Source organism: Arvicanthis niloticus, unplaced genomic scaffold, assembly GCF_011762505.2.
Source record: "Arvicanthis niloticus isolate mArvNil1 unplaced genomic scaffold, mArvNil1.pat.X pat_scaffold_216_arrow_ctg1, whole genome shotgun sequence".
NCBI classification, from domain to species: Eukaryota; Metazoa; Chordata; class Mammalia; order Rodentia; family Muridae; genus Arvicanthis; species Arvicanthis niloticus.
In genome coordinates, this window is record NW_023045887.1 from 1 (window position 1) to 10,908 (window position 10,908).

The 10,908-nt window shown below is 42.7% G+C and overlaps 1 pseudogene; it reads right to left on the reverse strand.

The window, feature by feature from the left end:
• Nucleotides 1–6,729: 6,729 nt before the first annotated feature.
• Nucleotides 6,730–9,083, reverse strand: LOC117701716 (transmembrane epididymal protein 1-like; annotated as a pseudogene).
• Nucleotides 9,084–10,908: the final 1,825 nt, after the last annotated feature.

Below are 10,908 nucleotides of genomic sequence, written 5' to 3' on the forward strand. Positions count from 1 at the left end.
AAGAGTTAAGAGTTGTTTGTCATGGAAAAATCTCTGTGACAAGGTGCTTTTATTTTGGAATTATGGCTAGAAAAATCGAGGAAATTTTGTTTGGTTTAAATATATAAGATGTGTTGTCACTTCATTTTTGTTTGTAATTGGTTTTAAGGTATAATATGTTCTACATGTCTTGGTTATAAATCATTGGCCTAAAGTTATTGGGTTTGATTAAAAATTTACAACTTGGGTAACAAAAGGTTTGCTTAAAAACTGGTAACACAGGGTTAGTCATTCAAAAACCAAATGTATAAAAGATTTAAAAGTAATGTCTATTTAATGAGATATTAAGGCTGCACTATCATGCATTCATATATAAGAACTGGCAGCCAAACTTTGTAACATAAAAGTAATCCACTTGGTGTTGATTTTTAGGGAAAATAGATTGCTTACATCATTAAAATTGGTTTTGTTTCCAAAAATTATGGTTATATGCTAATATTGCAAAGGAAACTTAAAAATGTGGTTAACTGCCAACATTCCTTTGGCTGCAGCTGACAGGCAGTTCAATCGTGAGCTTGAGATTTTTTGACTCACTTATGTTTATAGAAGAAAGGCTAGAGCAGGTAGAGTTAAATAAAGGAGTTAAAAACAAAACTGTGGCACAATATGGGTCTACTGACTCCTTCACACAAGCTTTATTGGATACTGTGGTAGAAGCAAATTTAATGCCCAAATATTGGAAAAACTATATGTAAGGCTACTTTGTCAGTAGGAGATTATTTGCTTTGGAACTCAAAATGTCGTGATACAGTAAGAAAACCACCATGATGAATGCCCAGGCAGGCAATGCAGATTGGGATCTTAACATGCTTCTAAGAGAAGGTTAATATGAAGGTAATGCTAATCAGGTTAAACTGCCTGCAAGAGTGTATACATAGATTGCAATGGCTGCCTGCTGTGCTTGAAATCAATTACCTACTAAAGGGGATCTTAGTGGAAATTTATTCAGTATTAAACAGGGTTCTGAGGAACCATTCCAGAAATTCGTAGACAGGCTGCTGAAAGCAGCTGGTAGAATTTTTGGAGATCCTCAAACAGGAATTCCTTTTGTTACTCATTTGGCTTATGAGAATGCTAATGCAGCCTGTTGCACAAAGCAAAGGCAGACTTACATGGATACATTCGTCTTTGCGCTAAAATTGGGCCCTCTTACCATCAGGGTCTGTCTGCCTTACAAGGGACCACTGTACAAGCAATGCTTGCAAGAACCGTAAAGATAAAAGATGTTTTAAATGTGGAGATTCAAGTCATTTTTAAAATGACTGTCCCAAAAACAGAGGCACAAACAAATAATCCAGTCACATGACACATTCGTCCTTGGTGCAGGAAAGATAATCTCTGGGCCAGGCCTCAGGATATAGGCCATGATTAAAAACATTTACATTTGAATTAAGTTGATATACAATGGGTGCAGCAAAAGCTTGTGTGACAAATACTCTTTTTGCCTCTGTCATCCTGACCAGCCCCTTGAAGGGTTTTTTCTGGAATTTGTTTATTGCCTAGTTTGTTCCTTGGAAGGGTCAACCTCAGGCCCAAAGACATTCCAACAGTCTTCAGGGCCAAAAGTTGTAATGATTATGCTGGAGAAATTTAAATAATGGCTGCTTCCCCCATGTCATTGTAACTACCTGCTGGAAAAAGAATTGTTCAACTTGTTTTTGTTTCTTTGCATCCACTCCCTTCCAAGTTTGTTAATAATGAGAGAAGACAGGATTGCTTTGGTTCTTCTAATATATATGGATTCAGTCTATTACTAGCAAGAGACCTAATCTTAAGTTATGTAACAATTATTAGAAGATCGCCTTCAGCTTGGCATTCATCTGATACTCTCACTCAGCTAAAAAAGATTGGTTATTGAAAAATAATGATATTTGGCCTATTATATGGCAAACATTTTAAGCAAATTTGATGATCACCATCCAAAGATAAGTTGTTACGGTTTTTCTCTATGCATGCTTTTATATTTCCTGAAATTTACTACGCATGCAGTTCATAGAAAAGATGTTTGCTGTATTTACTGTATTTACAGATGCCTCATATATTGAGAAGGCAGTATATGTAATTAGATCATATGTTTATTTTCTTGAGTTTCCCTACTTGAGCACAAATAATTAAATTATGTGTTGTAGCCACTGTTTAAAATACTAGAAAACAAGCTTTCAATTTATATACTTATAGCCAGTATATGGTTCATGATTTATAATTGCTTAAAATTGTTCCTTTTTTAGATATTGCTAATTCTCAAATTTTATAGTTATTTATAAAAATACAGCTTAATTTTTTAAAAAACATGTACTGTTCCTTAACTTTATAAAACATTTAAAAGCTCATTGGATTGCCTGAACCCCAGGACAATGCCAGAGCAGATTTGTATACTAGGTAGATTATAGGCCTCACAAATAATTAGCCATACTATCTTATTCTTACAGCATCAAAATAGTAATAGCTTGATATAATAATTGACATTTCTAAAAAGTGTGCAAGTTAAATTGCAAAAACTTGTTTTCAGTATTCTCAATTTTTTCATAATGATGTTAAACCTTGAGGACTTACATGTAATCAATCTTGGAAAATAGATGTTACTCATTTTTTATTAAAAAATTAAAATATGTACATGTGAGTTGACACTTTTTAGGCTTTCTAGTCGTAACTACTTTAACAAGAAGAAGCAACTAAAAATATCAGTTATTGCCTATATTATTTTCCTGTGCTTGGTGTTCCATACCAGACTAAGATAGGTAATGGAACTGGCTATTGCAGTTATTTGACTACAGTCAAACATTTGAGATGTTTTTTGACAACTTTACTACCAGGATTCCTTATTATCCTCAAGGACAAAAAATTGTGTAAGAGAGATTATGAAACTTTAATATCTCTCTGAGTGTGAGAAAAACAGCTATTGGTGCTTCTTCCATGATTTTACAAAAACTCTAAAAGGTTGGCTTTTTAAACTAAAGGGGGGGGGGAGATTATACCCTCTAAGGTCACCAAAAGCAAGATGTGCTTTTGTGTTATTTGTTTAAATTTTCTGCAAACTGATGTTAAAGGTCAGTCTGCAGCAAATCGACATTGGCATCCAGTCACTTCCAGGGTCTAATGGAGAGACCCCCTAACTAATTCTTGGAATGGTCCTGACCCTGTCTTAATTTGGGGTCGTGGCTCGGTCTGTATTTTTTCAGAAAAAGAAAATGGAGCCCAATGGCTGCCTGAAAGATTGGTCTGTCAAGTGGACACAGATCTTGAGCCTAATAATTATGATTCTGATAATGAAGAATCTGATAACAAATCTAGTCAGATACATTATCATATGTTAGCCGTGGAGGAACACGAGACTCTAGATAAGGTTGTTACTCTATCCAGGGTATTCCCAAGTCGCATCTCCACCCAACCTAAAAGAGGGCACTTCCGCCCCTAGACCAAGAAGAGAGGGGCCACCCAGAACCCCCTCTATCTGGCGATCTGAATTCTTGCATAGGCTTCGAGGCAAAGCACTGCAAGGGAATATAAATAAAAGTTAAAAATATGTTTCTGGGTTCCCTGAGGGACAAGCCTGACTGCATAGGGGTTGATGTCAAAGTATCCCCTCTCCTGGAAAAAGACATCGGGACAGGTATGGCCCTCATGCCTTACTGGACAACGACAGAGGACTGGAGCCATTACAAGGTCCCCTTTAATTACTGGGGGTCAGGCCTCTATCCCCTCCTTGAAAAGATTAGAATCACCACGGTCCTTCCATACTTGGAGAAGAGATGAGATGTCACGGACAGCCCTGACTGTACACTGGGGGCCTAAAATCAACAATAAGCCTGATTTATTTGCCTGCTCAAAGTCGGGTCTCCATGGAAAAACACTGAAACAGAGGGCTATAAACTATTGTAAACAGACAGCTTTTGTTGAAATCTACCAGCTTGAGTAGTCATAGACCTTGTATCTGATCCTTGTCAACCAGCAGTTGGATTAGATACTAAAACATTTCCACTTTCAACCTTATTCCCTATATGGCTTGGATAATCATGTTGCTGTTAACTTTTGAACCTTGTGTCTCAAGCAGATAGGTTGCCTTCACACAAAGATCTCTCCCAACAAGCCCGGCTACTTGGTACCCCAGATGGGATGAAATCGTGTACCCCACACAGCTGCTTCTACTGGACCTGTTCCTCCTGACCTATCTTCAGATGGGTTCCATAAACCCTGGACAGCAAGGACACAGCCAACTCTACTAAGACTGGACAAACATCCCCCATACCCATTCTTCTAGGTTCCCCCTAGAGACACTTCGCCCCCAATGTCAGCAGGAAGTAGCCAGATATCACGACGACCATATTCCTGCCTCACCTCTCTCTAACTTTTCTTTTTAAGTTAACCAAAACGGGGGAACTGTACCCTTCCCCCCACCATGAGCAGGCCTGAGAGACCCTGTTAACCACAACAAGACCAAGTGATAGGATCTAAGTGGAGTTACCCACCTTGCTGCCCAGAACACAGAAGCAGAACTGCCCCTGGGCTTGCCTGAAGACATCTCTGGCCGTGACCTGGAGTGGACTATGGATTATCCCACCATCTGAAACCAGGAGGGTTGTGGGTTGGGTCTTCCCCTTTAAATTGAGAGCTGAACATTAAAGCTATGAGCCTTGATCAGAGAACTTTGTCTTGGCTTCATCTCTTCTTGCCCTCCATCCCCTTTCATTCCCAGGCCCCCTTTCAGGTGAATCCAGTTGACTTGTGGCCACAGGCGGCTACAGCTATGCTTTTCTATCTCATCTGTCTGTCTATCTGTCTGTCTGTCTGTCTGTCTATCTGTCTGTCTGTCTGTCTGTCTGTCTATCTGTCTGTCTGTCTATCTATCTATATTTCCATCTAAATATCCTGTTCTCTTCAGAAAACAGTAACCAATGCAATCCTCAGGGTCCAGATGTGCAGACAAACCCCACACTAAGCACAGGGAGATAAGTAGTCAGCCTAGGTAAAGTATTTCTGCCTCCTGTTTGAGACACATCTGTTAACTCTTGTGGGGTGGTGGGCTGTGAAAAGCAGCTGGGTGCTTGGTCAAGCACAAGCTTAGAACCTCAGAACCTTATTGGATGGCAGGAGTTCAGCTCTGCTCCCAGGCACTGGTTCTTTTCATTTAGCTTCAGCCCTCCGACAACCACCCCCACATAGAGGTCTATGGCCTCGGGCCCTAAGGAGATTTACATACTAACGAGGTACCTCAAAGCCAGAGGGTGGAGCCAACTAAGCATTCCTACCCAGCCCATGCTCCCTCTCTCCCTCCCTATTTAACTTGGGTGTGCTCTGGGTTTTGGGGGGTTGCATCCAGATCCATCCACCATCTGCCATGACATTAAAGCCAGTAAAAGCCCATGGACTTTCTCCTGTCATTGGGGCCACGCCATAAGAAACTGTGGAGCCACAGCAGCCATGCCTAACTTCCAGCATGGAGGATCCCTCTCTGCGTTTTCCAAGCAACTACCCACAAACTCTAATTCCCTTTTGTAAATCACACTTAGGATCTGCTGACACTCATGTTTGTTTGTTTGTGTGGTGCAAGGAATGGAGCCAAGGCCTCCTGACATGCTATGCAAGTACATCACTCCTGAACTACTGCCAAAGTCCCCCATGTATACGTGTTGACCAAGGAACTGAATTTCGCAAGTGCCTCTCATCTTGTGTGAGATACAGTTCACATCCTACGCTTTTGCTCTCAGGTGGTGTGAGGACATGTTTTAACACTTCCCTCTTACAGAGAATGTGCTGTCAACTCAGATAGTTGGATTTGTGTGACTCAGACTGACAGCACAGCTCTGCTAAGCCTGGGGAGTGAGGCAGAGCCAGGTTCTTCCAACTAGAAAGCTAATGCAACTTTGAGAACAATCTTTAGAGAAAAGAATTTAAATCCTCACTTTTGTGAATGTTCTGTGACATATAAATTATCAGTGATAAATATGAACACTGCCACCAGGACATGAGCAGAGTATAACACAAGGAGACCCAAAGCTTAAGTTTCTTAGTCATAGGGAGAAGCCGGTTCTGGCTCTGGGACTTTTTGGTAGAAAAAGTTTCTGTTGAGTTGGTTCATGCCCCACTGGGAAGAGAAGGCTTGGGGTGTGGGGCCAGAGGCCTGGATCGTGTTTCAGAATGATAGGCCCCTTTATAAGATTCACTCCTAGCCAATGTAGACTGCTAGAGCCCTGGCTCCCCCTCTGATGGTCTCCAGAGACCATGGTCCAGGCTCTGCTTATCACTGCTTCATTTTGGATGCCTATGGCATTTTAAAATAGCTGCACTGTCTGCTGTCTGCAAACCTTTGTGCTTCTAGAAGCTTTCCCTGATTGGAGGAGAGCATTCCTGGCTGTATGGGAAGGTAAACACAGTGGTTTCATGTGTCTGCTTCTCCCAGCTTTCCTTTCTCCACCTCCTTCCATACTGCCATGTCTGTAAACTTCCAGATGTTTGGTGTCTGCATCTCATTTGAAGACATCCATGAAGATCATTTATATCCATCTCCACTTCATGGGACTCTTCCCCCAGCCCATTCTCCTCAGGTGAGATCCAAGCATTTCTTTGCTTTCTCCCAGAAGCAGTCACAAAAGATACAATACATGCAATAGATTTTCTGAAGGAGCTGGAACAAGTTGTTTTGAGTCACAGCAAAAACAAGGCAGTACAAATTATTGGCTTGCTTTTTTTATTTTGCTGGACTAGTGAACCCAGGTTCTCGGGAACACTAAGCCGACACTCTACCTGTGGAATATACACACACACTTTAAACTTGCTTAAACATATTATTGATATCATGTTATTTTTAGTGTATGTTTGCCACAAAATTGTCAAAGTCAAGTCTTTCCTTTGACACTGTGTTTCCCAGGGATAGGCCTCGTGTCCTCAGGCTTGTGGCTGGTGCCTCTACACACTGAGCAAGTCACCATCCCTAAAATTACATTGTAATCACCTTATTACAACCATCTTCAAGAATTCCACTCAGGAATCTTTGCTCTCTTGACTTCAACCCTTGGTAAACTGCCTCCCTTCTTCCTCCCTACTTTCCCAGAAGTCAGAAGTAGACGTACTCAGTTTAAGTTCCTTTCTTTTTCCCTTCCTTTATTTTTACTAAGAAATTTTACCAAAAGCTATTACAGAAAAGCACCATTTTGTTCTTTCCAGATGAATGACCAGAAACCCTACAGATAAGAAAAGAGGTGAGGGACTGACCTGGATGGAACCGTGATAACTAAGAAGTTTTCCTCAGAGCTACAGGTATATTTGGGGATAAGCAAGCTGGATCCAGGGTGGAAAAGCTATGCTGTGGGCTCCAGGCTGTGCATGCACACTCAAGACAGTTTCTGTGCCTACACACCTCCATTCTGTGGCACAGGTTCTGCAGTGAGCTTTTCTAGTTCTTCACCACTGGATCCCATAGAGCACCGCTGGTACCTCATCTCAAGAGGCTTTGTCCAGGAAGAATAGTGACAGTGCCAGAGACTGCAGAGGCCATAGATGGTAAAGAACAAGGCCAGCCCTAAGGCCAGGTGCCAGCAGAAGAAGATGGTTAGAAATGCCAGGTCCACAGGGCTGTCTGCCCTCCAGGGCTGTCCAGTGAAAGGTATATACATCTCACAGATCTGCATCATCCAAGTGCTTAACACCAGTGCCATCCAGCTCTTGAGGACCCAGAGTGGGGCATTGTCAGGGATCCAGATCTCCACAGTGAGCACCAGAGCAAGCAAGAAGGCAGGCAAGACTAACAGAAGATGCACTCGGATTTCCAAGGCGCTTTTGTTCTCAATATGGGTTATCATCAGCAGTACCATCACATAGAAAGCCAGGGCTTCAGCTGCACGCTCCAGCTTCACACTCCAACGTGTCAGATGTGCCTGGCTCACAATGTCCACTATGCCACTGAGCAAAAAGAACCCAAACATGGTTACATGCTCCCAGTTGTCCTTGAAAATAAACACTCGCCGAGGGTCCTCCCAGTCTATCATCTTCAGACGGTTGACTCCTGGGGGGTAGAAGTATTCATCAATGATACAAATAGAGAGGACAACACCTTTGTCAGTGCTTCATAGGATACCTTCCAAAACAGCCTGTGTCCTAGCAGCTTCTTCGGGAGCAAGGGGTGCTTGAGCACCTTCTGTTTCCGGAGCAGGGCCAAAGATGTTAGCAAGGAATAGTAGACAGCTAACATGAGGAAGCCTACTCCTGGCAGCAGGTGTCCTTCAAGGTTCCCATGGCTCTTCTGAGTGAAGACTCAGAGAAGAGCAGAGCCAGCAGATGATAGACCTTCACTGGCTCTCCTCAGAAATCTCACAAGAGAGTCTTTGGGCCTGCAGCAACAACCTGGTGCTGACAGCCACTTGTAAGAAAGATGATCTGTGACACTCTCAGCGTGGGGCATCTAAGTAATGTGGTTGTTAGTCATCTCAGGGTGTTCCTGTATGAGGCTTACTGGGGCAGAGATTTCAGCTTCTATACCACGTGGCATGGCAGAGAATACAGATTGGGTTTGCCCTTCCTTTCATTAAGCACCGTGCCCCAGCCCATCAGGGACAGGGAAGGGAGAGGAGAACAAAACTGCTTTGGCAGAGGAACTATGAGCTGACTACCACTGACTGCTGGTGCCAGACATTGGATATTTCTTTCATTTAAATATTAATAACTAATGTAAATCTAATTAAAATTTAAATAAAATTAAATTTCATTATATATTAATTATTCTCTCATTTAAATCCCTCAACAGGGGAAATGTAGAAATGACTCTGTCAAAAGCTTTTCAAATCCTACAGAGGACCTAAGTTTGGTCCCTAGAATCCACCTGGGGCAGTTCACTACTTCCTGTAACTTCAGCTCCAGGGGATCTGTTGTAGTAAATATTTCATCTCACTCAGTCATTTCTACCCCACCTTTGACCATTCAGTCCCAGATAAAAGACACAAAATATTATATATGACTATTTTGTCTACTTCCCTTCCAATAGCCCTGAGAAATGACATGGTAAGTTCTGCCTGGGATGCTCTGACTCTGACTGGCCAACCTTCATGAACCATTCTTACAATCCCTTACCCCGTGGTGTCTTCTCTCTCCACATTCTTTCTCCCCCTCTCATGTGGTCCTCCCTAGACCCCGAAGCCCAAGAACCAACATCTCACCTTTCTCTCTTCTGCCTAGATGTAGGTTGTCTACATTTTTATTTGATCATTAGTTTTAAATTAAGAAGCAAGTTCACATAGCATACATGATGATCTCCTTGTCCTGGGAGCAATCAGACTTTGTACTTAACATTACAATACATAGCTAAAGACCAAACCTCAACAATTTCCCCTTTTTGTCTAAATAGAAAAGGTCTTTCTTTTATAATAACAAACAACATACAGTAAGATCAATTATAAAATAATTATGGCTTCCAGTCTAGACCCAAACATGTAGCAGAACCCTGGTGGAGGTTCTGTCCCCAATCTCACAGAACCCAGAGGAAGCAGGCCTCCCAGGAGCTCAACCCAGGCAGTACCTTAAGTAAGGAGTCAGCAACACTACCCCAAACAGGGATAACTGGGACCCACTAGGACTCAGGAACTTACTCCTGGCCAGAAGCACTGGTTCCTTCTGGTCTGAGCCTGATCACTGAGCATATCCCTGGCAGCAGCTCTGCCCCCAATCTCACAGAACCCAGAGGAAGTGGGCCTCCCAGGAGCTCTAACCCAGGCAGTATCTTAGGTAATGAGTCAGCAACACCCGCCCCAAACAGGGAGTGACTGGGACCCAGAAATTCACTCCTGGCCTGGAGCACTGTTTTTTTTCCAGTCTGTGGCTGGGTACTGAGCAGATCCTGGACCCCAGCTCTAACCCCAGTAGTAACACCCACACCACACAGTTATGAAACCACCAAGGTAATAGGTAAGACAGGCTCCAGTCAGAGACAGTGAGGGCAGGTAGCACTAAGAAGATCCAGATGGCAAAAGGCAAGAGCAAAAACATCAGCAAACCAGGGTACTTGGCATCATTAGAACCTAGTTCTCCACACTAGAAAGTCCTGAAGTCCCTGTGGGAAGCCAACAGAAGGCAGCTATCATCCTTGCAGCCATCTTGAGCCATATACCCTGACAACCCACTTGATTACAATAGCCTACAAAGCTGAGCACACTCTGATAACATCTGTTTTAGATACCCAGGATTTTTCTTGGGTGTGTGAGACTTAAAAGTGTGGACTCAGAAATAAGATTTAGAGACAAGACCTAAGGGTATGACTTAAAGGCGTGACTTAAAGGCGTGGCTTAGAAGAGAGACATATAAAAGGTGAGAGGCAGACAGAAGAAATTTATTAGGTATTAGGCAATTGACACTTGGAGGAAGAACTTGGAATTAGAGAATAGGCACTTGAGACACTTGGAGGCACTAGGGACTAGGAACTAGGAACTAGGAACTAGGAACTCAAGACTTGGGACTTGGAGAGAAAAGAGAGACTGAAGAATAAATGGGATTGAATCACACTCTGTTGGTCTCCATTCCTCACATCCACCCTCACTCTCTCTTGCTGAACCCAACCCGTGGACCAGAGCAGCTTGGGGCAGTGTGGGCTCTAACAATTTAGCCCCCAAGGCTTTTGGCAGTGCAGGTTCAAACACTGACAGAGCGGCCCATGACATTTTGGCTCCCAAACGTGAGGTAGCTCAGGCCACAACACTTGGGCCCCCAAGTATGGGGCAGAGCGGGCCGCAACAAGTCCCCATATCACCAGGAAAGCAAGATTCAGATTTAAAATCACTTCTAATGATGATCATAGAGGACTTTAAGAAGAACATAAATAACACCCTCAAAGACTTTGAGGAGAACACAGGTAAACAGGTAGAAGCCCTTAAAAAGGAAACATAAAAA